Source organism: Prionailurus viverrinus, chromosome D3 (genome assembly GCF_022837055.1).
Source record: "Prionailurus viverrinus isolate Anna chromosome D3, UM_Priviv_1.0, whole genome shotgun sequence".
In the NCBI taxonomy this organism is placed as follows: Eukaryota; Metazoa; Chordata; class Mammalia; order Carnivora; family Felidae; genus Prionailurus; species Prionailurus viverrinus.
In genome coordinates this window covers 20,197,452-20,221,908 of record NC_062572.1, presented here as the reverse complement: position 1 = coordinate 20,221,908, position 24,457 = coordinate 20,197,452, and the positions used below count along the sequence as shown (strand labels likewise).

General features: G+C 47.4%; 1 protein-coding gene, 3 long non-coding RNA genes, 1 pseudogene and 4 gene segments (V, D, J or C); 6 read left to right on the top strand and 3 right to left on the bottom strand.

Moving 5' to 3' along the window:
• Positions 1–10,130, bottom strand: part of LOC125148972 (uncharacterized) — a 73,698-nt gene extending 63,568 nt beyond the window's left edge. The window contains exon 1 of the long non-coding RNA XR_007145748.1: positions 9,984–10,130. This is a non-coding gene — a long non-coding RNA (uncharacterized LOC125148972). The remainder of the gene's footprint in view (positions 1–9,983) is intronic.
• Positions 1–24,457, top strand: part of LOC125148931 (immunoglobulin lambda variable 5-37-like) — a 1,027,427-nt gene that overhangs the window by 886,880 nt on the left and 116,090 nt on the right.
• LOC125148968 (uncharacterized) overlaps positions 1–24,457 on the bottom strand; it is an 863,358-nt gene that overhangs the window by 723,975 nt on the left and 114,926 nt on the right. The window lies entirely within an intron of this gene.
• LOC125148944 (immunoglobulin lambda variable 5-37-like) overlaps positions 1–24,457 on the top strand; it is a 657,272-nt gene that overhangs the window by 521,509 nt on the left and 111,306 nt on the right.
• LOC125148932 (immunoglobulin lambda-1 light chain-like) overlaps positions 1–24,457 on the top strand; it is a 327,578-nt gene that overhangs the window by 206,317 nt on the left and 96,804 nt on the right.
• LOC125148935 (immunoglobulin lambda-1 light chain-like) overlaps positions 1–24,457 on the top strand; it is an 899,300-nt gene that overhangs the window by 782,904 nt on the left and 91,939 nt on the right. The window lies entirely within an intron of this gene.
• The window catches only part of LOC125148936 (immunoglobulin lambda variable 5-37-like), a 647,249-nt pseudogene that overhangs the window by 539,386 nt on the left and 83,406 nt on the right, over positions 1–24,457 (top strand).
• The window catches only part of LOC125148937 (immunoglobulin lambda-1 light chain-like), a 498,673-nt gene that overhangs the window by 395,137 nt on the left and 79,079 nt on the right, over positions 1–24,457 (top strand).
• LOC125148977 (uncharacterized) lies at positions 20,533–23,046 on the bottom strand. Its single transcript, XR_007145753.1, has 3 exons — positions 22,927–23,046; positions 21,580–21,748; positions 20,533–20,646 (listed from the first exon to the last, which is right to left on the bottom strand). It is a non-coding gene; the product is annotated as an uncharacterized LOC125148977 (long non-coding RNA).

Below are 24,457 nucleotides of genomic sequence, written 5' to 3'. Positions count from 1 at the left end.
TCCTGCTGATCACTTAGATTCCATCTACACCTGCCTAAATAACCCAGAAAACCGCCAGAGGATTAGCAGAACAGAGTCGCCAGAGCCAAACGCAGACGAGAGGCCCACGGAAGAGGGTAGGAAGGGCAGCGAGGCGGTGCGCGCTCCACGGACTGGCGGGAGGGAACCGGGGCGGAGGGGCGGCTCGCTGGCCAAGCAGAGCCCCCGAGTCTGGCTTGCAAAAGCGGAGGGGCCGGGCGGACTGTGTTCCGACAGCAAGCGCGACTTAGCGTCTGGGAGGTCATAAGTTAACAGCTCTGCTCGGAAAGCGGGAAGGCTGGAGGACAAAGGGAGGGAGAGCTGCTGAGCCCCCTGACAACAGAGCTCAGTTTGGTGGGGAACAAAGGCGCTCGCCAGCGCCATCTCCCCCGCCCATCCCCCAGCCGAAATCCCAAAGGGAACCGGTTCCTGCCAGGGAACTTGCTCGCTCCGCGCAAACACCCAACTCTGCACTTCGGCGGAGCCAAACCTCCGGCAGCGGATCTGACTCCCTCCCGCTGCCACAGGGCCCCTCCTGAAGTGGATCACCTAAGGAGAAGCGATCTAAGCCTGCCCCTCCTGCCCCGGAGCACCTTGCCTACCCACCCCAGCTAATACGCCAGATCCCCAGCATCACAAGCCTGGCAGGGTGCAAGTAGCCCAGACGAGCCACGCCACCCCACAGTGAATCCCACCCCTAGGAGAGGGGAAGAGAAGGCACACACCAGTCTGACTGTGGCCCCAGCGGTGGGCTGGGGGCAGACATCAGGTCTGACTGCGGCCCCGCCCACCAACTCCAGTTATACACCACAGCACAGGGGAAGTGCCCTGCAGGTCCTCACCACGCCAGGGACTATCCAAAATGACCAAGCGGAAGAACTCCCCTCAGAAGAATCTCCAGGAAATAACAACAGCTAATGAGCTGATCAAAAAGGATTTAAATAATATAACAGAAAGTGAATTTAGAATAATAGTCATAAAATTAATCGCTGGGCTTGAAAACAGTATACAGGACAGCAGAGAATCTCTTGCTACAGAGATCAAGGGACTAAGGAACAGTCACGAGGAGCTGAAAAACACTTTAAACGAAATGCATAACAAAATGGAAACCACCACAGCTCGGCTTGAAGAGGCAGAGGAGAGAATAGGTGAACTAGAAGATAAAGTTATGGAAAAAGAGGAAGCTGAGGGAAAGAGAGATAAAAAAAAAATCCAGGAGTATGAGGGGAAAATTAGAGAACTAAGTGATACACTAAAAAGAAATAATATACGCATAATTGGTATCCCAGAGGAGGAAGAGAGAGGGAAAGGTGCTGAAGGGGTACTTGAAGAAATAATAGCTGAGAACTTCCCTGAACTGGGGAAGGAAAAAGGCATTGAAATCCAAGAGGCACAGAGAACTCCCTTCAGACGTAACTTGAATCGATCTTCTGCACGACATATCATAGTGAAACTGGCAAAATACAAGGATAAAGAGAAGATTCTGAAAGCAGCAAGGGGTAAACGTGCCCTCACATATAAAGGGAGACCTATAAGACTCGTGACTGATCTCTCTTTTGAAACTTGGCAGGCCAGAAAGAATTGGCACGAGATTTTCAGGGTGCTAGACAGAAAAAATATGCAGCCAAGAATCCTTTATCCAGCAAGTCTGTCATTTAGAATAGAAGGAGAGATAAAGGTCTTCCCAAACAAACAAAAACTGAAGGAATTTGTCACCACTAAACCAGCCCTACAAGAGATCCTAAGGGGGACCCTGTGAGACAAAGTCCCAGAGACATCACTATAAGCATAAAACATACAGACATCACAATGACTCTAAACCCGTATCTTTCTATAATAACACTGAATGTAAATGGATTAAATGCGCCAACCAAAAGACATAGGGTATCAGAATGGATAAAAAAACAAGACCCATCTATTTGCTGTCTACAAGAGACTCATTTTAGACCTGAGGACACCTTTAGATTGAGAGTGAGGGGATGGAGAACTATTTATCATGCGACTGGAAGCCAAAAGAAAGCTGGAGTAGCCATACTTATATCAGACAAACTAGACTTTAAATTAAAGGCTGTAACAAGAGATGAAGAAGGACATTATATAATAGTTACAGGGTCTATCCATCAGGAAGAGCTAACAATTATAAATGTCTATGCACCGAATACCGGAGCCCCCAAATATATAAAACAATTACTCATAAACATAAGCAACCTTATTGATAAGAATGTGGTAATTGCAGGGGACTTTAATACACCACTTACAGAAATGGATAGATCATCTAGACACACGGTCAATAAAGAAACAAGGGCCCAGAATGAGACATTGGATCAGATGGACTTGACAGATATATTTAGAACTCTGCAACCCAAAGCAACAGAATATACTTTCTTCTCGAGTGCACATGGAACATTCTCCAAGATAGATCATATACTGGGTCACAAAACAGCCCTTCATAAGTTTACAAGAATTGAAATTATACCATGCTTACTTTCAGACCACAATGCTATGAAGCTTGAAATCAACCACAGAAAAAAGTCTGGAAAACCTCCAAAAGCATGGAGGTTAAAGAACACCCTACTAACAAATGAGTGGGTCAACCAGGCAATTAGAGAAGAAATTAAAAAATATATGGAAACAAACGAAAATGAAAATACAACAATCCAAACACTTTGGGACGCAGCAAAGGCAGTCCTGAGAGGAAAATACATTGCAATCCAGGCCTATCTCAAGAAACAAGAAAAATCCCAAATACAAAATCTAACAGCACACCTAAAGGAACTAGAAGCAGAACAGCAAAGGCAGCCTAAGCCCAGCAGAAGAAGAGAAATAATAAAGATCAGAGCAGAAATAAACAATATAGAAACTAAAAAAACTGTAGAGCAGATCAACGAAACCAAGAGTTGGTTTTTTGAAAAAATAAACACAATTGACAAACCTCTAGCCAGGCTTCTCAAAAAGAAAAGGGAGATGACCCAAATAGATAAAATCATGAATGAAAATGGAATTATTACAACCAATCCCTCAGAGATACAAACAATTATCAGGGAATACTATGAAAACTTATATGTCAACAAATTGGACAACCTGGAAGAAATGGACAAATTCCTGAACACCCACACACTTCCAAAACTCAATCAGGAGGAAATAGAAAGCTTGAACAGACCCATAACCAGCGAAGAAATTGAATCGGTTATCAAAAATCTCCCAACAAATAAGAGTCCAGGACCAGATGGCTTCCCAGGGGAGTTCTACCAGACGTTTAAAGCAGAGATAATACCTATCCTTCTCAAGCTATTCCAAGAAATAGAAAGGGAAGGAAAACTTCCAGACTCATTCTATGAAGCCAGTATTACTTTGATTCCTAAACCAGACAGAGACCCAGTAAAAAAAGAGAACTACAGGCCAATATCCCTGATGAATATGGATGCAAAAATTCTCAATAAGATACTAGCAAATCGAATTCAACGGCATATAAAAAGAATTCTTCACCATGATCAAGTGGGATTCATTCCTGGGATGCAGGGCTGGTTCAACATTCGCAAATCAATCAACGTGATACATCACATTAACAAAAAAAGAGAGAAGAACCATATGATCCTGTCAATCGATGCAGAAAAGGCCTTCGACAAAATCCAGCACCTTTCTTAATAAAAACCCTTGAGAAAGTCGGGATAGAAGGAACATACTTAAAGATCATAAAAGCCATTTATGAAAAGCCCACAGTTAACATCATCCTCAACGGGGAAAAACTGAAAGCTTTTTCCCTGAGATCAGGAACACGACAAGGATGCCCACTCTCACCGCTGCTGTTTAACATAGTGCTGGAAGTTCTAGCATCAGCAATCAGACAACAAAAGGAAATCAAAGGCATCAAAATTGGCAAAGATGAAGTCAAGCTTTCGCTTTTTGCAGATGACATGATATTATACATGGAAAATCCGATAGACTCCACCAAAAGTCTGCTAGAACTGATACAGGAATTCAGCAAAGTTGCAGGATACAAAATCAATGTACAGAAATCAGTTGCATTCTTATACACTAACAATGAAGCAACAGAAAGACAAATAAAGAAACTGATCCCATTCACAATTGCACCAAGAAGCATAAAATACCTAGGAATAAATCTAACCAAAGATGTAAAGGATCTGTATGCTGAAAACTATAGAAAGCTTATGAAGGAAACTGAAGAAGATTTAAAGAAATGGAAAGACATTCCCTGCTCATGGATTGGAAAAATAAATATTGTCAAAATGTCAATACTACCCAAAGCTATCTACACATTCAATGCAATCCCAATCAAAATTGCACCAGCATTCTTCTCGAAACTAGAACAAGCAATCCTAAAATTCATATGGAACCACAAAAGGCCCCGAATAGCCAAAGGAATTTTGAAGAAGAAGACCAAAGCAGGAGGCATCACAATCCCAGACTTTAGCCTCTACTACAAAGCTGTCATCATCAAGACAGCATGGTATTGGTACCAAAACAGACACATAGACCAATGGAATAGAATAGAAACCCCAGAACTAGACCCACAAACGTATGGCCAACTCATCTTTGACAAAGCAGGAAAGAACATCCAATGGAAAAAAGACAGCCTCTTTAACAAATGGTGCTGGGAGAACTGGACAGCAACATGCAGAAGGTTGAAATTAGACCACTTTCTCACACCATTCACAAAAATAAACTCAAAATGGATAAAGGACCTAAATGTGAGACAGGAAACCATCAAAACCTTAGAGGAGAAAGCAGGAAAAGACCTCTCTGACCTCAGCCGTAGCAATCTCTTACTCGACACATCCCCAAAGGCAAGGGAATTAAAAGCAAAAGTGAATTACTGGGACCTTATGAAGATAAAAAGCTTCTGCACAGCAAAGGAAGCAACCAACAAAACTAAAAGGCAACCAACGGAATGGGAAAAGATATTCGCAAATGACATATCGGACAAAGGGCTAGTATCCAAAATCTATAAAGAGCTCACCAAACTCCACACCCAAAAAACAAATAACCCAGTGAAGAAATGGGCAGAAAACATGAATAGACACTTCTCTAAAGAAGACATCCGGATGGCCAACAGGCACATGAAAAGATGTTCAGCGTCGCTTCTTATCAGGGAAATACAAATCAAAACCACACTCAGGTATCACCTCACACCAGTCAGAGTGGCCAAAATGAACAAATCAGGAAAGTACAGATGCTGGAGAGCATGTGGAGAAACGGGAACCCTCTTGCACTGTTGGTGGGAATGCAAATTGGTGCAGCCGCTCTGGAAAGCAGTGTGGAGGTTCCTCAGAAAATTAAAAATAGACCTACCCTATGACCCAGCAATAGCACTGCTAGGAATTTATCCAAGGGATACAGGAGCACTGATGCATAGGGCCACTTGTACCCCAATGTTCATAGCAGCACTCTCAACAATAGCCAAATTATGGAAAGAGCCTAAATGTCCATCAACTGATGAATGGATAAAGGAATTGTGGTTTATATACACAATGGAATATTACGTGGCAATGAGAAAAAATGAAATATGGCCTTTTGTAGCAACGTGGATGGAACTGGAGAGTGTGATGCTGAGTGAAATAAGCCATACAGAGAAAGACAGATACCATATGGTTTCACTCTTATGTGGATCCTGAGAAACTTATCAGGAACCCATGGGGGAGGGGAAGGAAAGAAAAAAAAGAGGTTAGAATGGGAGAGAGCCAAAGCATAAGAGACTGTTAAAAAATGAGAACAAACTGAGGGTTGATGGGGGGTGGGAGGGAGGAGAGGGTGGGTGATGGGTATTGAGGAGGGCACCTTTTGGGATGAGCACTGGGTGTTGTATGGAAACCAATTTGTCAATAAATTTCAGAAAAAAAAAACCTGCTAGAACTGATCCATGAATTCAGCAAAGTGGCAGGATATAAAATCAAAGCAACAGAAATCCGTTGCATTCCTATACACCAATAATGAAGTGACAGAAAGAAAAATCAAGGAATCAATCCCATTTACAATTGCACCAAAAACCATAACATACCAGGAATAAATCTAACAAAGAGGTGAAAAATCTATACACTGAAAACCATAGAAAGCTTATGAAAGAAATTGAAGAAGACACCAAAAAATGGAAAAAGATTCCATGCTCCTGGATAGGAAGAACAAATATTGTTAAAATGTCAATACTACCCAAAGCAATCTACATATTCAATGCAATCCCTATCAAAATAACACCAGTATTCTTCACAGAGCTAGAACAAACAATCCTAAAATTTGTATGGAACCAGAAAAGACCCCGAATAGCTAAAGCAGTCTTGAAAAAAAACAAAAAGCAGAAGGCATCACAATCCTGGACTTCAAGCTACACTACAAAGCTGTAATCATCAAGACAGTATGGTACTGTCAGACACTCAGATCAATGGAACAGAATAGAAAACCCAGAAATGGACCCACAAATGTATGGCCAACTAATCTTTGACAAAGCAGGAAAGAATATCCAATGGAATAAAGACAGTCTCTTCAGCAAGTGGTGCTGGGAAAAATGGACAGCGGCATGCAGAAGAATGAACCTGGACTAATTTCTTACAGCATACACAAAAATAAACTCAAAATGGATGAAACACCTCAATGTAAGACAGGAAGCCCTCAAAATCCTAGAAGAGAAAGCAGGCAAAAACCTCTTTGACTTTGGCCACAGCAACTTCTTACTCAACACGTCTCCACAGGCAAGGGAAACAAAAACAAAAATGAACTATTGGGACCTCAACAAAATAAAAAGCTTCTGCACAGTGAAGGAAACAATCAGCAAAACTAAAAGGCAACTTGACAGAATAGTAGAAAATATTTGCAAATGACATATCAGACAAAGGGTTAGTATACAAACTCTATAGAGAACTTATCAAACTCAACACCCAAAAATCAAACAATACAGTGAAGAAATGGGAAAAATACATGAATAGACACTTCTCCAAAGAAGACATCCAGATGGCCAACTGACACATGAAAAAATTCTCAACGTCACTCATCATCAGGGAAATACAAATCAAAACCACAATGAGATACCACCTCACACCTGTCAGAATGGCTAACATTAACAACTCAGGCAACAACAGATGTTGGTGAGGATGTGAAGAAAGAGGATCTCTTTTGCACTTCTGGTAGGAATACAAACTTGTGCAGCCACTCTGGAAAACAGTATGGAGGTTCTTTAAAAAATTAAAAATAGAAATACCTACAATCCAGCAATTGCACTACTAGGTATTTATCCAAGGGATACAGGTGTGCTGTTTCGAAGGGGCACGTGCACCCCAATGCTTATAGCAGCTCTATCAACAATAGCCAAAGAATGGGAAAAGCCCAAATGTCCATCAATGGATGAATGGAGAACGAAGATGTGGTATCTATATACAATGGAGTATTACTCAGCAATCAAAAAGAATGAAATCTTGCCATTTGCAACTACTGGATGGAGCTAAAAGGTATAATGCCAAGAGAAATTAGTCAGCCATAGAAAGACAAATATCATATGAATTCACTCATATGAGGACTTAAGATACAAAACAGATGAACATAAGGGAAGGGAAGCAAAAATTAATAAAAAAACAGAGGGGGGACAAAACATAAGAGACTCTTAAATCCTGGAGGGATTGTGGGAGGGGGGATGGGCTAAATGGGCAAGAGGCATTAAGGAATCTACTTCTGAAATCATTGTTGCACTATATGATAACTAACTTGAATGGAAATTAAGAAAATAAATTAAAATTTTTTAAATGGTGTAAACACCACAATTAAAAGACAGAGATTCTCAAATTCAGATTAATGGTATCACCCAAGTATAGGCTGCATATAAAAAACATATAGTAAATAAAAAACACTAAAATCTAAGTACAAGCCTGGGATAAGTTCCCAATGAATTCTGCTGCACAATGTGGAACATAAAAAATTCACAGGGAACAGAAAGACAAACTGGGAATGTGAATTGAACACTGAAGAACAGTTGGGATGGGGAATTTTATCATGTTTATTTTACCATAAAAACATGGAAACAAATGATCACAGTACATTATTCATGAGAACAGCTACAGAAATGCCCTCAAGTTCCCCTTCTCTTCCTCCAGGCTTTAAGACTTTTCAAATACAGAGTGACCCGAGCTCCTCTAGGAGAGCCCAGAGGTGAGCACAGCTCCACATGAACCAGATTCATGAAGCCCATCCAGAAGCACAGAGATGCTCTACACCAGCCTGAGAAGGAGCATTTTCACAGGGACCACTCGGGTTATGAGTGAGGCTTGATGTGGTCAGGCTCAGCTACGGGGTCAGGAGACAGAGCTCTGGGGTCCCCACCTGACTTGGACCCTCCTGCTCTCCTTCCTCACTCTCTGCCCAGATGTTGTCTGTCAGGCCTGCCCACAGGCTCAGTCCCCACTGGACCCTGCACATGGCTCTGATCCTGAGCTCAGTCCAAGGGATGAGCTGGGGTGAGACCCCTGAGAATTAGCTGCCAAATCTCCTGAATCAGCAGACCCTATGGTCCCCTATAACACTCACCTATCCCCATTAGAGTGACCATGAGAATCCTGTCACTCCCACCTGCTCGGAGAGAGAGGAGCATACAATAATGTATAGAAGAGCCAGCAGGACCCAGGCCACGCCCCCACATAGCAAAAATGTAATGTGTATGATGTGAAATTGTATGTCCAGGTCTGAATTAGTAGAATTCCAAATTCATCCAAGCCACCAACTATGCTAGTGTAGATGTCCTCCCACCAAAACTCCCAGAGGTGTGGGTTGTAATAAATACAGGAATGGTAGAGATTGTAATAATAATAATAAAAAATTTTGGTGCACACGTGAACATTAATACTAGGGGCAACACCTATTCACACTATGTCCCAATTGCGCTAACTTTAATGTGGAAACATCAGTCTGGATACCTAAATGGACAGAAAAAGGGGTGGCTATAAGATATCACATAGGTTTCCTAGACCATGACCCTCTGTAAATGCATTCCAGTTTACCCTGTGCTCTCTTTTGTAACAATAGGCCAGTCCAGGGCATTTCAATGCTGGAACACATACAGGAATTGTGCTGCCCTGCCTCCATGCATTTTGTAAGTAGCCTGATTGTGCTGGGCTGGGCTGGCAAGAGGTGGCAGCTGCCTGAGAAGTTGGCAAGTACTGTGGGGTGACCTGACCCGCAGGAGGGAAGCTCCTGGTCTGAGTCTCCTCCACCAGCAGGGGGCAACAGAGCTGCATCAGGAGGAGCAGGACAGAGGCTTGAGCTGCCCAGGTGGAGCCTCACAGGGACACTAGACCTGGGAGTCAGCAGGTGTCCAAGGTTCACTCATCAGAAGAAAATTGGGATGATGCATCCTATCTCCTCAGGCCGTAGGAACCATGTTCTGAGAGGGTCAGACACACAATGTCACCCAGTACACTGATGGATGTCCTGACACTATTAATGCTTCCCTTGGGAAATGCCAATGCCCTCACTGTCCACCAGTGTTCCTGGAGGCTGACTCCTCTGGGATGGACATGTCTAGAGACACCCCGAGCACTCGTCCTCAGCCTCTCCTTCTCCACTTCCAGAAAGACCTAGACCCGGGGCTGAAGTTCTTTTGCTCAGGAGCATTCATGAAGCAAAAGAACATGTCAATGATTCTGATTACTAATTTGGCCCTAATGTTCATTATGGTAACCATACTCACTTGTCATTTGTCATAAAGTGGATATATATATATATATATATATATATATATATACACACATATATATATACATATATATATATGAAACACACTTTATACATATATATACACATACAGATGAGATATATAAATATATATACATATATAAACATACAAACAGCAGAAATATATAAATATATATACATACACATATTCCTAAGTATATTCATATATGTGTACATGCATAAATATATAATATTAAAGGATGTGTAACAGAAATTTGGTATCATACTGAAACACATACCTGGCATAGGAGTCAGAAGCTGAAGGAGGATGAAAGGTGCAGCCATTGCAATGTGTCACTGTCATATGTCAACAAGGTGACCCAGCAGATAAGCCTCAATGTCAGCTACAAAAAGGCTGATGCTTCGCCTCCAGTTTTCTGGGAAATTCACACAGGAATCACACCTGCGGTTCAGTAAAAGTGGAAACAAATGGCAAAATAAATTCTGAAAACATATCACTGCAGCCCTGAAATTTTTAACTTAGGAGAAAATATCACCTTGAAATTGAACTAGTTCAGATTCCTAGTCACCTTAGGTTCTCACTGCCCCTTCACCCTCAGACTAACAGAAATCTGCCCTGCAGACCCTAACTCTGCTGTCTCCAAACACATGCCTGGGACCTGTTCCTTCTTCCCATCCTGACAGCAGCTCCAATGTCACCTCCCCCGAGAGGCCTCTTCCAACCACTTCCAACCACACAGTATCTGCCTGTCATTTTGTCAGATCTCCGTCTGCACATTACCTACTACTGAACTTTTCCCCCAATCATTATTTGACTAATTGATTGACTTGTGGCAATTGATTTGTAATAATGAAAAACATACACATGATGATCAGACACAGGAACAAACAGGAGACTATTTTCTCCTCTGATAATAAGTTCTGGATCAGATGGTGTCTCTCCAGGTATTCACCAATTCCATGAGGTTCCAAATCTTCTCACTTTCTTTTCCACCGTCACTACTATGGAGGCCTTGCTTTTCATTCTTGTTGACGACAGACATCAGGATGGCTGCTGCAGCTCCAGCTATCATATCCTCTATGTTCAAGAGGAAAGGCACTCCATAAACCCAGTCTGTTTCTTTCCTTCATGAGAGGACATGTCTCGGGAAAGTATTCCAGACACTGACACTTCTGTGGGCAAGTGCTAGGCCACAGGGTCAGTCCTCTGAGGGACCTCAGAATAGCAATGGTCTGGCTATTGAATGAATATAGAAGTCATGACACAGGTAGAAGGTGGTAGAGACTGTCTGCTGTATCACCAAAACAAGTGTGTCCATTATGCTGCCCCACCTATAACATGGAAACTCTGAGGCAGGGACTAGGCTTTCTTCACACTGACTTCCAGGATGAAATGTCCACTAGACCAATGTGGGTCTGAGTGAATGTTGTTGGATAAAGTTCTTGTGTCTCTGTCCTTGGAGCTGGAGCCACCACCACCCTATTTTGCTGCACCACCTGCCTGCACCAGGAAGAGGCAGTCCCTGAGTCCTGGGTTCCCCAGGTGCCAAGTCCTGTAACCCCACATATGACCACCCACCCCCCTAGAGATATGTGCTATGAGTCCTCAAGGGGCCCCATCTTCTCCTCAATTGATCCTCTTCCTATTTTCATGGAGAACCTGATCCCCACCTGCCTGGTCTTGAGGCTGGAAGTATCCACAAAGAGAAGAGCAAGTCCTCCCCTGGGGTCAGCAGTCCATGGATCAGGGAATCAGGATCTGAGCAGTGGGTTCTGAATCTCCACCTGGACAAAGGACTTCCCTCCACCTCCACAACCAGTGTGGGGCGGCCAAAAAGGGACAACAGAGATCACCAGGCAAAGCCACTTGGGCAAGAGGGGAGCCCGGCATCAGGGATTCTAAGATGCAGGGGGCGTTAGTCACCATGACCTGACACCTGAGGGAAAAGGTGTAGGTTTTCTGCTATATCACCTTTAACACGGCTGTAAATTCTGATTCAGTGTCTCTCAGATCTGTCTCCCTCCTAGGGTCTCCCAAGAGCAAAGACAGGACAGAACACGGTGTTGAAAAGTCAGATTCAACCATGAGACCAGAGAGTGAAGAAGCACAGTACCCTGGGCTGAGGGTGGGTCTCCAAGGGGTTTCCCCTGTCCTCTCCTTGTCTCTTGGGACTGAGCCTCTCTCTGAAACCACACAGCCCCTCAGCAGCAGCCTCCGAGCCACAGCTGATTTGCATGAACAGCAGGTGTCTCCAGCAAGGGGATAAGTCAGGCTGGGGAGGAACCCTACCCAGCCTCAGGACCTCGGGAGCAGAATCAGGGCACCTCCACCATGGCCTGGACCCCTCTCATCCTCAGCCTCCTCACTTACTGCACAGGTGCTGAGCCCTGGTTCATACCTACCCTAGCAGCAAGGTTCTGAGGCGAACCTGATTCAGAAGAGGGCTGCCTGTGGGGGGTAGGATGCTAATGAAAAGTCTGGAGGGGTGAAATCTTCCCTCTGTGCTCACTCACTCTGTGTGAGTCCTGAGTGGCTGTCTCTACCCAGAGAATAATGATGGTGGCCTCTTTTGTTTAAAAACTCCATCTGCCAGCCAGGTCCATGGGTCCAAAGGGCTGAGAAAGGGGGGGGGGGGCAGAGAATCCCTGGAGATCAGCCAGGCAGGTGGGAGTGTCCTCTGAATGAAACCGAAGCTAGAAACCCACCTCTCCTTTTCTCTCTTGCAGGTTCCATAGCCTCCTATGTGCTGACTCAGCCCCCCTCAGTGTCGGTGAGCCTGGGACAGACGGCCAGGATCACCTGTGGAGGAAACAACATTGAAAGCAAAAGTGTTCACTGGTACCAGCAGAAGTCAGGCCAAACCCCTGTGCTGATTATCTATAATGATAGCAACCGGCCCTCAGGAATCCCCGACCGATTCTCAGGCACCAACTCGGGGAACACGGCCACCCTGACCATCAGTGGGGCCCGGGCCGAGGACGAGGCTGACTATTACTGTCAGGTGTGGGACAGCAGTAGTGATGCTCACAGTGACACAGGCAGATGGGGAAGTGAGACACAAACTCCTTTCCAGTCTGTGTTACATCTCCTCCAGGCCCAGGATGTCTATGGACCGTGAGCAGGTCCGGTCCAGATCCCCAGATCTAAGGTCCTCAAGTACTGGTCCTACCTAGCTCTCCAGGCATCTCTGCACAGGGAGAATCAGGAGTGGATTTAGGGCTGACAGAACTAGGCTTCCCTGCTTGTCTGGGCCTGGGTGTTAACTGCGGACAGAGAGCCTGAGTGACTGTGATCACAGACCCAGGGAAAATTAGGGGATCTCCTGAATCCATACATTCTCACCCTAGTTGTGTAGTAGAAACTCTCCCCCCTTGATAATCGTCATGGATCATCCCATCCAGTGCCCCCTCTTTACCTGACGACTCACTCCCAGGATGAGGCAGGAGGGGCCATGGTGCATTCTCCACCACCAGAGCAGTGCAGTCAATATGCTACTGGGAACTCGATCATCCCATGGGGCTGGTGAAAAAGGCTAGTCTTACCTATGTTTCCCACATCACTACAGGGTCTAGAATCTGAGTCAAGCTCGTTGACCAAGGCAGGACAGTTAAGCCCCAAGACCCAGGTGGCCAGAAAGGACATGGGGAGACCAGCAGAGGAAGTGAAATTTTCCATGGTGGTTTACAGCAGAGCCTGTGAAACTGGGTGAGCACCCTGTCCCCCAAGGGGGCAGCCTAGGGGCGCTTCACCAGATGCAGCTGCAGCTGCAGCAGGTTGGGGTGGGGCTCAGGCATCTGCATGCGGAAAAGCTCCCAGGGGGTCTGTGGTGCTGATCCTCCCAGGACCACACTCTGCGTGGCCTCACTTCTGCTCCCCCGCTGCTCCCAGCATGGGTGAGAGGCCCACAGGGAGGCACAGTGTGAGGCACAGATGTCCTGCTCTCTCCCATCCAGAGCCTGTGGGGATGGGGCCCTGCATCCCTGCTTGTCCATTTGCTCCCTCCCATCAGGGCTGGAACCAATCTGTCCTAACTCAGCCTCCCCAAGTATCTGGGGTCACCCAGACAGTCACCATCTCCCTGAGGTAGCAGGTAGCAGGGACACTGGGGATGTAATTGTGTCTCCTGCTACTAACAGTTCCTGGCACAGCCCCACATGGCCAAGGGTGGAGTCAGGAATCACACCTCGGGAGACCCCAGGCTCCAACTCTGGCAGCCTGACCTCTCTGAACATGTCTAGGCTTCAGAGCAAGTCTAACGCTGTCATAACCCCCAGCTCTGGAGCCCTGAAGGAGCCCAGGCCTCAAGCCATCAAAGATCTTCATGCCTTCTAATAAACCCCTTTCTGCCACCCCATACATACTCCACCTGGTTTCCTGCCCCCCATCGCTCGCTGCACAAGATGCTTGGGTATCCATGCTTAGCTGTTACCAGCAAATCATGCTTCCCTCTCAATTCAAAGTACTTCCTCAGGGTGTCCAGCCAGGCCCAAGGACTGAGTGACAGTCCTGTGCTGAATATTCCCTCAGGACCCTGCATACTCCCCGTTGCAACACTCTTTACACCAAGACTATGATCTAATTAATACTCCTCCTCATACTTAGTTCAGTCCTGTGAGGGAAGATGGTGCTGGAAATCGGGCCCTGACACGCTGACTGAATATACACTGTGCATGCAGATAACTCCCACTGGACACTGCAGAACGTTCTTTGGGACCAGACAGGCACTCAGACCCGGGGCCTCCTCCTGCTAGTCACTTCCATGTGCCCAGGGAAAGTATGCAGCTCCATTCAGGCAGGAGCAGGGTCAGCCCCACCCAGCCTTCCTCCAGCCCCTACAGCAGGGAAGGAGCCCACCTCTGTGTGTGCTTAGAGACTGTGTCCTGACCCATCACCTGGACCCCACATGCTTTCTCCTCCCCTCTTTCCTCAGTGAGCACATGACTATAAGGGGGAAGTAAGGCACATGACTATAACCATGACGCTCATGTCTAGACTCAGAGGTTATGGTTGATGTTGGCTCATTCCTCCAGCAGTGTTGAGCCCCCGCTATGTGCCCAGTTCTATGCCAAGCACTAGTCAGAGGCTGTCAGCGACAGAGTCTGGGGTCCAGAAAACCACACGCAAGAGGAGAAAATAGGTCTTAGTCTATACACATTCCGTGTACAAAACACAAAGGAGAAATTACCGGAGTTCTGACATGCTGCTCTCTGGGACGGCACAGAGGTGCCCATATGGAGGATCATGATGTCATCCACGCAATGGGGACCTGAACTATCCCTGCCTCTCAGGCTCCTGGGAATGAGAAACATCATAATGTGTGGGCCAGGGGGCTGAGTATAGGCACCTGTCAGCTCCTTGTAAAATATTCACCATGAGTGATCTTCAGGTTGGGAGAATGAACAGTACTCAGTCTGGAGCTCAGTCAGTGTAGCAGTCAGGACTTGTCCCTGCTCCCAGGCTCCTCCCCAGGTGTGCCCTGCACTCAGCTCCATGTGGTCCCGACCCCAGGACCCAGCTTCCACAGACACCGAGGAATGGACAGAAGGGGGTCTGGCACCAAGAGTCTGCAGAATACGGAATCTCAGCCTTGCCTGGCTCACTCCATGGTCCTATAAACTTCAGGCCTCCCTGCCCCATGGGAGGAGATGCCCCTTCTGAACTGATGCTGGGCAGAGAAGAGAGGGCTCAGAGGCCAGCAGAAGCTGAGCTAGTGGTGACCACTGCAGGTCACAGCCATGGCAGAGCCCTCCATGGAGCTCCCGAAGTTGTATAGGATTTCCTTTGGCCTAGGAGAGCAGGTTGTGGGGCTGAGGGTGTGGGCTTGGAGTAAGAACACTCCTCTCTGTTCCTCTGGATTCTCTGTCTTCTGACAACCTCAGCTTCCTCCTCGGGTGGCCAGAGCAGGCTCGTCTGATTTTAGACCTAGGCAGGCAATGCCTTTGTAGAGTAACAGGGCTGGGGGACCCTGCCCCATCTGTGGAGTCTCAGGAGGCACAGCTCTGGGACATCTTCTTCATGGCCTAGACCCCTCTCCTTCTCTTCACTCTCTGAACAGGTATTGTCCCAGCCTCAGCCCACACACTTGGCCTCCATAGGACCGGAGCTGGGTCTGCCCCAAACTCTGAGTCAGCTCAGAAAACCTTAGAGGGAATGGACCTTACTTCCTTCAGCCCCCTCTCCTCTCCTCTCATACAGGCTCTGTGCCTCTTACAACCCGAGCCAGACCCTGCCCATGTCAGTAGCCCTGGCCAGATCCAGGACCCCCTGCTCTCTAGATAAGCTCATGCATGAATCTGCATCTTGGAACCAGCAGAAGCCAAGCCAGGACCCCAAGCCAGATATATATAAAGACAGTGAAGGACCCTTAGGAATCCCTGACTAATTCTGAGGATCCTACTTGGGGACATGGCCACCCTGAGAATCAGACAAACCCTGTGTCAAGACAAGGCTGACCATTTCTGTGCCATTTCCCATGACAGGGGACAACTGGTAGTAATTCGTTGTGACACAGATAAATGAGGAAGTGAGACACAAACCTGCCATCCCTGGCCTGGCATTTACTCGCATTGGCTCTCTGGGCAGGTGTAGGTCAGGCCTTAGGGTCAGGAGCCTTCCCTGGTCCTGGCCCAGCCCCTGCACAGTGGGAGACTCCAGCAGGTTCTCTGTCCTCAGTATCTGTATATCATACCGAACAGTAGAGAGCTATACTGACTTGTGGGGACTGTACTGACATATTATACTATATAATGAGGCTTTAGGGTGTCATCATACATTACATGGGCCCCAGATGTAATCACATGTCACAAAAGAGAGGACACAGTTGTCTCAGACAGCACAGTCCTGCGGAAATTCCTCTTCCCTTGGGTACAGCCAGCCTGGATGGGCCCCAGGGGCTGTGCCTCCCCTGATTTCCTGGATGAGGTGTCCCCACATCCTGAAGGACTGTCTGAGGCTTTGTGAAGAGGGAACCAGGCCTCTACTGCCCCAGGCTCTTCCCTCCTTCGGTTTTACAGAAACTGTGGAAGAAATGCAGATACCCACTTAGGTCCCATGTGGGGACTCTCTCCTGGCCCCACTGTCCTCCCACTGCCCCAAATACCATCACCTGCACCAGGCAGGTCTAACCCTTAGCTCAGGTGGGACCCACAGGCCTCACACCACCCCTGTGCTGACCCTGCAGGGTCCACATCTGCAATTGGACATCAGCTGTCATTCCGGGATAAAGATCTTTTCCAAGACGTCAATAAAGTTGTATCATGCACTGAATTTCTCTTCAAGATTCTTTGGCTTGTGGTTTTGAAATTGACTTTTAGAGCAATTGCATGAAGTCAAAATGACAGATGATGAATTTATTAAGAAGGAAGAGCAGGGGCACCAGGGTGACTCAGCCCGTTAAGCGTCTGACTCTTGATTTTGGCTAATGTCATGATCTTGCAGTTTGTGAGTTCAAACCATGCATGGGGCTCCACGCTGATGGTGGGGAGCCTGCATGGATTTCTCTCTCCCTGTCTCTCTGCCCCTCCCCTGCTCGTTCTCTCTCTCTCCCTCTCTCAAAATAAATAAACTTAAAAAAATTTTTAAAGAAGGAAAAACAGAAGCTTCCCCTATTCCCACTCCTTTCTAAATCACAGCGATACCTCCATGGGGATGGGGAGACACAGGACAGAGAATCATTGTGTCCTATAAAAGCATGGTAAGTATACTTGCATTATTCCATCTGCGACTTGCTTATGGACCTGGAAAACTAGAAAGACAATTTTTTGTGGGAATTCCTAAGACTAAAATAATATTTCCAGGAATTTTTCAGGTTAAAGGATCCTGAAAAGGTCACTCTAGACGATTATAATCTGGAGATTCTCACCATAGGATTTCTCATCAACAGGACAAAGAAATCGCTAGCACCTTAGGGAGGTTCTTAGGTTCCCTAGTCCCATGGCCAAGTGCAACAGCATCCCCCACAGATGCCTGACAGACTGAGAGGACCAAGCTGTCTTCTTCAGGACCCAGAACATTCTGGCTGAGGTCGACCCTCATCCCCTCTCAGCCTGGGTGGCCTTCCTCACCTGGTGCAGGTGACTATTGCTGCCTTGCACCTGCCAGCCTCCACTCTTCTCTCTGCCTCTTCAGGGACTGGGGATCGGTGGTCCTCTCCTGGCCTCCCCTCCCTGTCAGGTGCACCCCTCGCTCATGTCCCTGCTCATGCCATCCAGTCTGTGGGTGTTGGGGAAAGCAGTGACAGGTCATCCACATGGGACCTCAGACAGGGGGCCAGGAACACATACACATGAAGCACCTTAATCCCTGTGGCTACAGTTGATAAGGGGTTGGGGGGAGGAAAGGACTAGTAACCACTCCTCTGAATGGCCTCAGCCCCTGGGTGACTTAAGGAGAACCCAGGGCTGGTCTGAACCCACCCATGTCAAACTTGTGCCCGCCCCAGCAGTTTCCTCCTGGAGGCCCCTCCAGTGCCCAGCAGCTGCCAAGAGATCCTGACTCTTTTTTTTTATGTTTTTTAAATTTATTTTTGAGACAGAGACAGAGCATGAGCAGGGGAGGGGCAGAGAGAAAGAGGGAGACACAGAATCCGAAGCAGGCTCCAGGCTCTGAGCTGTCAGCACAGAGCCTGATGCTGGCCTCAAACTCACGGACTGTGAGATCATGACATGAGCTGAAGTCGGGCCTAACCGACTGAGCCACCCAGGTGCCCCAAGAGATCCTGACTTATTACCTAGAAACTGCCTCTTACCACACCTGACCACACTTTCTGTGCCCAGAATGCTCACCTTAGGAGAAAAGTCCACACAGGCCCTGAACTGGGTTGGAATCCCAGGTCCCTCAGGTTTTTCTTGTTCTTTCAGATCCTTTATACCTTTCCCCAAGGACACTACTGTGCTCTTCCCGTACACATCTCACTGCTTGTTTCTTCTTTCTGTACATCTCTAGAGCAGCTCCAGAATAACTCCTTCAGAAGGAACTGTGTGTTTTGTTCATGCAAAATTCCCAGGATGTAATGTGTGCCAGAATAATATGGGTCTGAATAAATGTCTGCTCTGTGGACGCTGTCCTGTCTCTGTCTTTGAAGCATTAGTCCCCAGTCACCTTTCGCCCCACACACATCAGGCTTGAATCCATACTTGGCACCAATAATAATGATTCCCTGAAGCCTGTGTCCCACAGTGCTAAGCTGTGACACCACATGCATGACCTCCCACCACCTTAGAGACAGGTACAGGGATGTCTCAGTGAAACCTGTGCCCTCTTCCACAAAATGAGCCTGTTCGTGTTTTCATGAATAATCTGGGCACCTCATGCCAGGACATGAGGCAGGCAGGAGCCATGCATAGAAAAGTCATTCCTCCCTGGGGCAGCAGTCCATGGAGCAAGACTCAGCATCTGAGCTGTAGGTTAAGAATCTCCACTTTACAAGGGAGGCCCTAGCACCTCTAGCAGCCAGTGTGGAGTGGCCACCAGGGGGGCAACAGAGATCACCTGCCAAAGCCACCTGCAGATGGGAGAGTCTGGCCATTACGGCTTTTAACAGACAAGGGGGGTTAGCAACCCAGACCTGAGACCTTCAGGTTATTTGTCATTGGCCTACAGTGTCATCCTTCACTCTCAAGTACACATTCATCAGGGTGTATGTGTGTTGGGTCCTGCTCATGGAGACATCACCTATTCCTCTAATACAGGTAGAGGCACTTTGCCCACCACCAACACATACCCCAGCACACTTTAACGGACCTAAAGCACTTTGACTGTCCACGAACACTGGACCTCCCTGTGATCACACATTTCCCCTTCCCTTCCCTGAGCTGTCAGACACAGCTCCTCCTCCTTCCTGGAAGTTCCTCCTACCTGCACCCTCACCTGTGCCTCCACTTATGTCCCTCAAGAAAGGGAGAGGGGACTGGAATATTCTGTTCTTCCCTTTCACAGTGCCCGCAACACAGCAATTTTTATGATAATATTTTTTCAACTTCACTTATACATTAAGATGTTTATTACATATTTTCCCCAACAACTGAAGACAACATAATTATGACAGAGTTGGCTTGAGGAGTCAGTAAACTTTGAAGCCCCCTCTCATTCTCTTATATGGCAATATTTCTTTCTTCACCTGATCTGTGTAGGGTCCAGCCTGAAGATGAAGCTGACTATTACTGTCAGTCAAGAGACAGCAGTGGTGATGCTCACAGTAACACAGGCAGAGGGGGAAGTGAGACACAAACTACTTCCCCATCTATGTCACACTCTCCTTCAGCCTCAGGAGGAATGTGGACAAAGAATTCAGTAGGTCTGGCCCAGGTCTCCAGATCTGAGATGCCCAGACCTCTCTTCCAACCCAACTGCCCCGGCAGGCTCTGCACCCTGTAGGTGAGGAGTGCATGTGCAGGAGGCAGGATGAGGCTGTCCGGTTTTCCTGGCTAGGGTATTTGTTGGGGATGGAAGACCAGGTTGGAAGGACACACAGAGAGACATCCATAGACACATGACAAGCTCGAGGTGACAAGGGGAAGTCTCAGCTTTCAGTTGAAGAATCAGTGCTGTGTCTCTGGATGGAAGCATTTCTTCTTTAGCACCAAGACCTCTAGGGCAGTGAGTGTAGGATCATGGGAACAGGAAGCAGTAGCTTGGCAGCAGGTCTCCAGGTTTATCAGTGGGGAAATGCTCCCAATTACAGTCCCTGATTCCTGGACGCATGAATGCCAGCTATGGGAGAAACAGTGCCACATAGTGCACATGTGTTTAGAGCAAAGAACATGTCCTGGAAGGGGTTGCCGTGTGGCTGCCAGAGCAACTGAGTCTTCAAGAGGCTGCTAGTCTGTTCATTCGAGCCGGATGCTTCAGAATGTTGAAGAACATGGCCTGATCAGCGAATTCATGGGCACGAGCGTGTTGCACCGCTTCATTTGATGTTAAATGAGTGCCTTGGGAAAAAGCTGCATGTGGAATATGACAACAGTTGCTTAAGCATTCCGTGAGTCCATGGAGAATCATCTGGGCAGAAAATGGCAGGCAAAGAAAGCAAGTCCCTATCTGGGGCTGTAGTACTAACATTGTTAACTATCGGGGTGGCCACACATCATAAAGAAACCTCTGTGAACCAGCCCTAAGTGTTCTTCTCTATGTCACCACTCATAATATGGCCCCACAAGACCATAGTTGTAGGCAATAGAGAAAAGACAATGCAGCAAGGTTGGGGTCATGGGCACTGGGGCCATTTTCTCATGTAACTCACCTGTGACTTGAGGACCTAGTGAAGCCTGATCTCCTATTAGCCTCTTCCAGTTAATGGAAGAGATGGAGAGCTCTTGAGAATGCCCAAGTCATGGCATGACTGGTCAGATAACACCCAGTCCATTCAGGCAACTCAGGTCATGGGGTAATAAAGAGCATACAGTCTGTATAAGGCTCAGTATCAACCTAAAGTGTTTTCCAAATGAAGCTTTCTGTTTATACAGATGAAATGGAAATTGGTAGGCTGCTCATCTATTTCAGTTCTAGGAACACCATGATCAACTGGCCGACATCAATGAACTCGGTCAAATAATTCTGATTACTAATTTGATTCTGCTCTCATTGTGGCAACCACCCCCACCTCATCACTGGTGATAAAATGGACCATTGTGTCTCCTGCCCAACCAAGGATCCCATCAAGTACAATCTAGTATCCAATTCAGGGTTCGGAGCCTCTAGAAAAAAACATATGTATATAAACACACACACCTACATACAAAGAGACAGCAGAGACATTTAGTATATATTTGCTCACACATTCATGATATTCCTATATGTGCACGTGCATAAATCTATAATATTAAGGGATGCATTGCAGCCTCACAGGAATTTGATGTCATGCTAAATACACGCACCTGGCACAGGAGTCAGAAACTGAAGGGAGATGAAAGGTGCAGCCACTGCAATGTGGTCACTGTCATATGCTAAGGAGATGACCCAGCAGTTAAGCCTCAGTGACTGGCAGCTACAAAAAGCCTGTTGCTTCCCCTTCAGTTTGCTCAGGAATTCACATAGGAATCACTCCTGTGAGTCACCAAAAAGAGAAACAAACAGCAAAATGAATTCTGGCAACACATCACTCAAGCCCTGAAGATTTTAACTTATAAGAAAATATTACCTTGAAACTGAATGAGTTTTAAATCACAGACACCTTAGATTCTCACACCTCCTTCCCCCTCAGACAAACAGGAATGTTCCCCGCAGGGACTGACCCCGTTGTCCCCAAACACACGCCCGCCACATGTTCCTTCTTCCCATCCTGACAGCAGCTCCAAGGTCACCTCTGCAGAGAGGACCATTCGAACCTCTCTCCACACAGCACCTCCCTGTCATTTCTTCTGATCTCCATCTTAATGGCCTACTACTGAATGGTTTTCTCCCTGCCATTATTTTATTAATTCACTGATTGGTGGTAATCATTTCCCTACTGGTCAATAACATTTTCATGTAAAACATACACAAGATAATCAGAGGCAGGAACAGACAAATCCCCTCCCAACAAAGTCTGGAGTCAGATGGCTCTTCTCCAGACACTCACCAATTCCAAGAATTCCCAACTATGTTCATTTTTTGTCCCAACAGCCCAGCTACGGAGCTTTGCTTTTCTTTCTTGCTGACAATAGACAGGTGCCTGCTGCAGCTCCAGCTGTCACACCCGTGCTCAAGAGGAAAGGCACTCCACAAATCGGGTCTCTTTCCTTACTTCATGACAGTGAAAGTCCCCAAACAGATCCCCAGCTGAATGACATATCCATTGGCCAGTGCTGAGCAACAGGGTCCATCCTGGCCCAGAGGGACATGGGAATAGCAATGGTTTGGCTTTCAAATGAATGTAGAACACAAGACATAGGTAGAAGGCGGCAGAGACGTCCGCTGTGTCACCAAAACAAGTGTGTCCACTACGCCACCCCTCCCACAGCACGGAAATTCTGGGAAAGAAACTGTGCCTTCTTCGTAGAGAGTTCCCAGGATGGAAAGTCAGCCAGACCGAAGTGGGTCTGAATAAATGTTTGTTGAGTGTGTGTTCTCCTGTCTCTGTCCTTGGAACACCAGCCACCATGGCCCTATTTGGTGCACCAGCTGACAGCACTAGCAAGAGGCAGTCCCCGAGTCCTGTGTCACCTCCTGCAAGGCCCAGAGCCACACCCATGACCACCCACCTCCCCAGAGACGTGGGCAGTAAAACCTCAGATGGGCCTTACCTGCTCCTCCCATTGGCCTGTTCCTATTTTCATGGATACTCTCATCTCCTGAAGTCTGGCCTTGAGAGTGGCAGGGGCCATGTAGAGAAGAGCGGTTCCTCCCCTGGGGACAGCAGTGCATCAATCAGGGAATCCTACTCTGAGCTGTGGGTTCTGAATCTCCCGCGGGGCAAAGGACTTCCCCGCGCCTCCAGCAGCCAGTGTGGAGCCACCACCAGAGGGCAGCAGAGATCACCCAGCAAAGCCACCTGCACACCAGAAGGCTCCAGGTATCAGGGGTTCTAACAAGGAGGGAGGGCTGCTCACCAGGACCTGAGACCTGTGGGAAAGATGTAGTTTCTACAGCACCACCTCTGACTCTGATGTAAAATTCTGACTCGCTGTCTCTCAGTTCTGTGCCTTGTAGATTTGTCTCTGTCTCTAGCACAGGTCCAATACTTCATGCCTCTCTAGCCCGACCCATTCCTGCTAAACTCAGCCACTGTCAAACCTTGCTAAAGCTGGGTCTGTCCCTGGCACTGAGCACACCCTCAGAGTACTGAGGCATAGGATCCATAACTTGTCCTCGGGACAGAAACCTACAATACCTCAATGGCTCCTTAAAAATCCATGTGTACTTGGCAAGGGAGGAATTCTGTTTGGGTTCTGGTGTTCCTCAACAGAGATATAACTTAGGAGCCACACTGACCTAAGCCACCTTATTCTGCCTGCAGAGGAAACGTGCTCATGGGTTCAGAAAATGCAGACAAATGCCACCTCTGAGCTCAGCCAGGACAAGCCACCCCAGGAGCGAGGTCAGGACACGGAGAGACACGGAGTGTGGACCCAGCCTATGCGAACAGAGTGTAAAGCAGAATTCCCTGGGCTGAGGGTGGGTCTGCAGGGCTGTCCCTCCCTTCTCTTGCCCCTTGGGGCTGAGCCCTTCTCTGAAACCACAAAGCTCCTCAGCAGCAGCCCTTGAGCCCTGGCTGATTTGCATAACCAGCAGGTCTCTCCAGCAAGGGGATAAGAGAGACTTTGCCCAGCCTTGGGCCTTGGTAGCAGAATCAGAGTGCCTCCACCATGGCCTGGACCCCTCTCCTCCTCGGCCTCCTCGCTCACTGCACAGGTGCTGCACCCAGGCTCAGACCCACTGCAGCCCCAGGGATCTGGGGCAATCCAGGCCCTGACTCTGAGCTCAGCAGGGGGCTGGTTGTAGGGGGAAGGATGGTTATGACCCTGCTGCAGGATGAGAGACTGGAGGGGTGTAATCTCCCCAAATCCTCACTGGCTCTGTGTGACCCTGAGGCACTACACCTGCCTGGAGAAAAATGAAAATGGACCCCTTTGTTCAAAAGCTCCATACACCAGCCAGGCCTATTGGCCTCAGGGGCTGAAATGATTGGAGGGTGGAAACAGGGGGCCCAGATCCCTGGGGCTCAGGCCAGGTAGGTGAGGGTCTCCTGAGATGAGATCCACAGCTGAAACTTCTCTTTTCTCTCTTGCAGGTTCTGTGGCCTCCTATGAGCTGACTCAGCCCCCATCAGTGTCA